Source organism: Psammomys obesus, unplaced genomic scaffold (assembly GCF_907164565.1).
Source record: "Psammomys obesus unplaced genomic scaffold, mPsaObe1.curated_primary_1811, whole genome shotgun sequence".
In the NCBI taxonomy this organism is placed as follows: domain Eukaryota; kingdom Metazoa; phylum Chordata; class Mammalia; order Rodentia; family Muridae; genus Psammomys; species Psammomys obesus.
Window position 1 is genome coordinate 24,281,948 of NW_026593286.1, and position 5,909 is coordinate 24,287,856.

The window sequence follows — 5,909 nt, forward strand, 5'->3', positions numbered from 1 at the left end:
CTGAGCCCCATTTCCTCTGAAACATAACCTATTAATCACAAGTCTAAGCTGACACGTTGTTTTTTTTTATCAATTCATTTGCCTGCTGTATGAGGGTGCACACTCACATAGAGATCAGAGAACAACCATTGGTGGCTTCTCTCTTTCCGTCACATGGGGTCCAGGGATCAAACTCTCAAGTCATCAGGCTTGGCAGGGAATGCTTCAACCCACTGAGTCCCATTGCCATCCTGCTAACATATTATTTTATTCTATTACAGGTGAATAACACATCATACCCACAATTTTTTTCACATGTAATTATCCTTCCTTTGGCCAATAGGAAGCAATAGTTAAGAGCTTAGAGTTTGGATTACACTGAAATTTGGTTCTGTTTTGGACTTTGACTCTTTTCCTGCAGGTAGATAATGCACTGCTTTGCATCTTTTGATGCAAGTGGAAATGATACCTGCCTACGGGAGTTGCTAGGATTAGAAGAGACAGCATGCATTAACTTTTAATGGGTGACTGTTAATACTGAAACTACATTTTTTCAAAGCAAACAAACACTATAGAAATTTTCACTGAAAAAATACAGACACTGATCTCTTTGTCTCACTTTATATGTAAGTCTTCTTGAAGCTAAAAACAATTGCCATCATCACACCAACAGTTAGTAGCAAGCCAGTTCTCCCTAGCCAATATTCTAATCTGGAACAGCTCAACCGTTCAGCGCCTGCTGTGGCTTCGAGCTTGGCTTGTATGAACTACATAATCATTATCTGGATCAATCACAAATATGGTCCGATTCCCAAGAAGACAAATTGAGATTGGAATAGTGTGTGGTTTAACAAATTTTGCCCAGTAGAGTTCAGGATGTTCAGAATCATGAAGGGGAAAAGTCAATAATAAGACATGATCTCCATGTAGATTTCATCCAAATGGAGACTGTGATTTGCAGACATATCAGACTAGGAAAGAAACTGAACCAGTGTTCTAATAGCTGAGGAAAGGAGGGAGGAAGTATGCGGGGAGAGGCACATGACTTGACATTTCTCATTGAAACCACCATGTAACGGAAGTTTTGGTTTCTTTGTAAACTCCATTTTGTTATGTAAATATGTTTTTGTTTTAATCCCAAGTGTGGGGTTTTAGTTTGGGCTTTAGTTTGTCCACTGCTGATACTTACCTTGTGCGAGATGTGGCTTTTGCCAGCTGATAATGTCCTACCTTGTGCCTAGTGCTGCACAGACAGAGCTAGGGCTCTGAGGATAAAAGAATGCCCAGAAATGCCTGTGGTGTCGGCCTGTGGTATGTGGCAGTTTGGAGAGACCAGAGAGATGGACAGAGTGGCAGTTTGGGACAGACAGGCGGAGAGAAATGCTTCAGGGCACAGCAGCTTCTAGGAGACTGCTGTCTGCATTTGCTGTTGATGGACTTTGGTATATCCCCCAAAGACCCCAACCTTAAACATCCTAGAGAAGTAAAGGGTTCTGCGCTCCCCTACCTACCACTGAGCTTCTCTGTCCTACCTAGGGTTGGGGGTTTGGGGGAAAGGAGGTGAGAGGCACAAATACCCCAAATAAAGTAGAGTTTTAAAAAGGAGTGCTACACCACCATACTGTTTCATTAGACAACAACTTTGCTCCCAGAATGAACAAAGGACCTGTATCAAGAGCTCTGTCTCAAGAAGACTTGACTTTACTCCTTTAATAGCCCCACTCTTCAGGAAGATACGAAATACATATCTATGCTTTAAGGAAGTATTCCCATGAGTTTACATGCACACATGTCTGGGTACCTGAGTGATTGAGAGAAGAAAAAAAGTTAATCTCTCATCCTGACTGATCAGTGTCCTTCCTCTTCCCCACTTCTCTTTCCTCACAGGAGTTTGCTAACCACAGGTAAGCATCCATTATTTACTTTGCGCTCTCAAAATGACTTTTTTTAAATCGTTGTTGCTGTGGGGCTGGAGAGATGGCTCAGCGGTTAAGAGCATTGGCTGCTCTTCCAGTGGACCGAGGTTCAGTTCCCAAAACTACTTGTCTGTAGCTACAGTTCCAGGGCTTCTGACAACCTCACACAGATGTCCATGCAGGCAAAACACCAAGGAATATAAAATTAAAATAAATTAAAATAAATTCTGTCACTGTACTGGCCTTCCAGTCTGCTGGGTAAGTTGGTATTGCTCTCTCTCTCTCTCTCTCTCTCTCTCTCTCTCCCAGCTTTCAGAAGTGGCAACTGGCACAGCCACTTCAATTTGCCATCTTATCCTACCATTTTCAAGCTATATTGTTCTAATTTGCTTTATATATTCCGATACTAACCACAGTTACTGCACATAACTCCCTGTAAGGAGTAGTGTACATTTCTTACTTCTTTTGCCTAGAATCTTCTTCTCACCTTTCACTTATAACCACTTTCTTCCTCTGGTATTAAACCCAATTATGAGCCATTTGGTAAGAGGTTGTAAGGAGTCAACTGTTACATCAGGTGGGTGGCTATGCAATGAGCTCATCTCAGGTCCATCCCAGGAGCTTAGGAGGCAGAGACGTGAAGATTAACCCACCTAGATTTCTGCTGCCACATACAAAGAAAATGTAGTGCCTGGCTGCTATGATGACGACGACGACGATGATAACTAGCCAGTGATGGCCAACAACAAGATAATAATAGCAAAACAAAACAAGAAGCCTCCGTTCTGACCATCCCTCAGTCTTCTGCTAGAACAGGGGTATGTAAACTATTTAAGTACACATGTGGTTTTGTCTTAGCCTAAGCAATGCCAGCCCTGTTTCCTTGGTGAGTTCCCTCAGTTCAGGAGGTTCGGAGGGACACTTGTTCCACTCCCCATCTCCCCAAGAAGATCTTCTCTCTGCACACACACCCCTTCCCTGCTAGTCACTGAGCTGAGCTTCATGTCGCCATCCTTGAGCTCCTGCTCACCAAGGAAGGCCACTAATGGAATGCCTCTTTCCTCAAAGTGCTACAACTCCTTCAGTAATTTGGAGTTCTTCTTGTAGAGAAGCTCAGCCTTGATCCCTGCATCCCACAGCTCTGAGACAAGCTTCAGTCTCTCCTCCTGCAGCTCATTCTGTGCAGATAGATGTCAGAGGCACCTGTGTTTCTGTGATCCATACTTTTTCTTTCAAAGCAGTGGTTCTGAACCTTCCTAATACTGCAGCCCTTTAATACAGTTCCTCAAGTTGGGGTGACCCCTAACCATAAAATTATTTTCACTGCTACTTCATAACTGCAATTTGGCTATTGTTACGAATAGAGATGTAAATATTTGATAGGCGGGATATCTGATATGCAACCCCCATGAAAGGGACATTCATCCTTCAAAAGGGCAGCGACCCACAGGTTGATAAACACTGCTCCAAAGCCTCTAATCTTTGCTTAACAATGGAGAAGACACTCCAAAGCTGATCCCTCTGCATGGCACCTTGCATTCTGCACATCAGCAGCTCTTCTGTCATATAGTCCAAACCTAGAGCCTTATCTCCTGCCTGGGTGGGGTCTGTAGCGTCATTGCCTCGTAGAGGACCCCAGTATAATATATAGTTCAACCCTAGAGCAAGGATCAGGTCAAAGGAGATCTTGTCATCAACGTCAAGTAGGGCAAAGTACTCAGGTGACTTTAGGTCTTCCAAGCCCTTGAAGGTCTGCTTGTTTGGGGGACAGTTTAGCATCCTAGAGCAGAACACCCCAGCATTCTGCAGGATGCAGTCTCCAATGCTCTCAGTTGCTTTGGGTACAATGCCTTTCCTCCATCTTCTACTTCCTTTCCTCCCAGGACACCTTATCCAGTTTGTCCACTAGGGAGCTGAAGGTACAGACCTTGCTATCAGGAACACCACAGGAAGCAAACGTCTCATGTAGGATGAAGAGATCATTTACCGTGATCAGCAGGTTGCCTATCTGAAGTGACCTTGGAATCTCACACACGGTCTTCAGCCATTCTGAATCAGGAATCGGAGTGTCAAACGGGCCAGCAATGTCAAAATTCCACTGGTAGAATTCACCATAATGGCATTGGATCACAGCTGGGTTAAACCAGCAATGCACCTTAGCTATGTGGTTAGTGCTTAATGCTTATTCATTGCCCAGTATGGAGCCCAGGCATAGTGAGGTTATAAAGAGGAGACAGCAGCTGATCCTTGAGGATCCGTGTCATAACACATGCCTGACATCATCCCTGTACTTTCCAGCCAGTGTTTTTTTTTTTTTTTTTTTTCATTCAAACACAGGTATCAGTCACTTCTCCTCCACGGCATGGAGGCAGTGGACTGTGGCATAAAATACCATCTCCTAACTGCATCCTCCATGGAATATAGTTCCTTATACCCTTGGGGGTTTTGAGTACAGACTTTGTCTGACTTCATCAAGGCCCAGTTGTGTCTCCAGTTTCATGCACTTGGCCACCACCTTCTCCATCTGCTTGGCAACGGCTTTCTGCTTTTTGAGGCCCCACACGAGCTCTCCCTGAGGCCACACAAGCTCCTCCAAACCAGCACGATCAGCCATCCTGCCTGCCAGCTACAACTGACTGCTGTCTAAACCAGCCTTGGTGGACACACAGTTGCCTTCATCAATGACAAGAAGTCAATCTTTCTAACTCTGTGTTACCAGAACCCCATTTTTATCCTCTCTCCAACGCTCTGGTCAGTTTTCCAAGAGAATGGGAATGAACTCCAATTGATTCGCTCTCTTCCAGCCAGTTATAATACCGTGCCACTGGTGTATACTGTAATATATGTCAGGCTCAAAACTATTGAGCAGTATGTGTAAGTTACAGCTATTGCCTGGTCAGTGGCTGTATATCCGAGGCTGTCATATAAGCCAGGAAAATGAAGGAAAATGCGGGTTGCTTCAGTTCCTAAGCCAAGAGTTTCAAAACGAAGACAACTAGCCTGTCTGAATCAAATAGAAATGGGTTAGCATGTGGCAGAGCTTAACCACATGGTAAGTCACGGTGTCTCTGCTGTCTTCTGTCATTCCCCTGAGATTTGGTAAGCCCCTAAAAAAAAAAAAATCACAGCAAATGGTACAGTTCCATATAAGGAACACTTGGAAGATTTGGACAGTCATCAGCTGCCACTGAGAGCTGAACCCTCAGCTGTTACCCTTTCCCTCCTCACAAGTGGGTGTCACATAGCCCCATATGTGGATCCATAGAGAAATTCCATTCTAATTCTGATTACTGTATAAAATTAAACCAGCATCATCATTTCTAAAGACCTCTAAATTATTTTTCCATAAGTGATTTCTGTGCGTCACTAATGACACCTAAATAACAAACATACACCTTGGTCCAATAGAACTATTTTTTTAAATTTTATATTTAAGTTATTTTTTTTTCATTAATTATTTATTTACTTTATATCCAGACTGGAGGCTTCCCCTCCTTTCCTCCCAGTCCCCCTTCTTATCTCCTCTTCTCCCATTTCCCTCTTCCTTTATCCTCAGAGAAGGGAAGGCCTCAAATGTGTATCATCCTGCCTTTGCATAGCAAGAGAACTATTTTTAAAACATATATCTAATCAAATATACAAAGAAAAGTTACCAGGCAGGAATGAAACTGTTTACTTCTTTCTCAGTCCCTTCCTTCCTCTTTCTTTTTGTGAAGAAAACTGTTCCACATTTTTTTTTTAACTTTCGAAAATTTATAACTGCACATTTCATTGGGGGATAAATTAAGAAAGGAGTTAGTTGGGCACAGTGGCACACACCTGTCTTCCCAGTGTTTGGAGAGGCAGAGGCAGGTGGATCTCTGTAAGTTCAAGATCAGCCAGGTCTACAAAGTGAGTCCAGGATAGGCAAGACTACACAGAAAAACTGTCTCAAAAAACCCAAAAACAAACACAACCAGGAAGGAAAGAAGGAAGGAAGGAAGGAAGGAAGGAAGGAAGGAAGGAAGGAAGGAA

The 5,909-nt window shown here is 43.3% G+C and overlaps 1 pseudogene; it reads right to left on the reverse strand.

Annotated features, from left to right (window-relative positions):
• Positions 1–2,791: 2,791 nt before the first annotated feature.
• LOC129683677 (histidine--tRNA ligase, cytoplasmic-like) lies at positions 2,792–4,509 on the reverse strand (annotated as a pseudogene).
• Between the last annotated feature and the right edge of the window lie 1,400 nt (positions 4,510–5,909).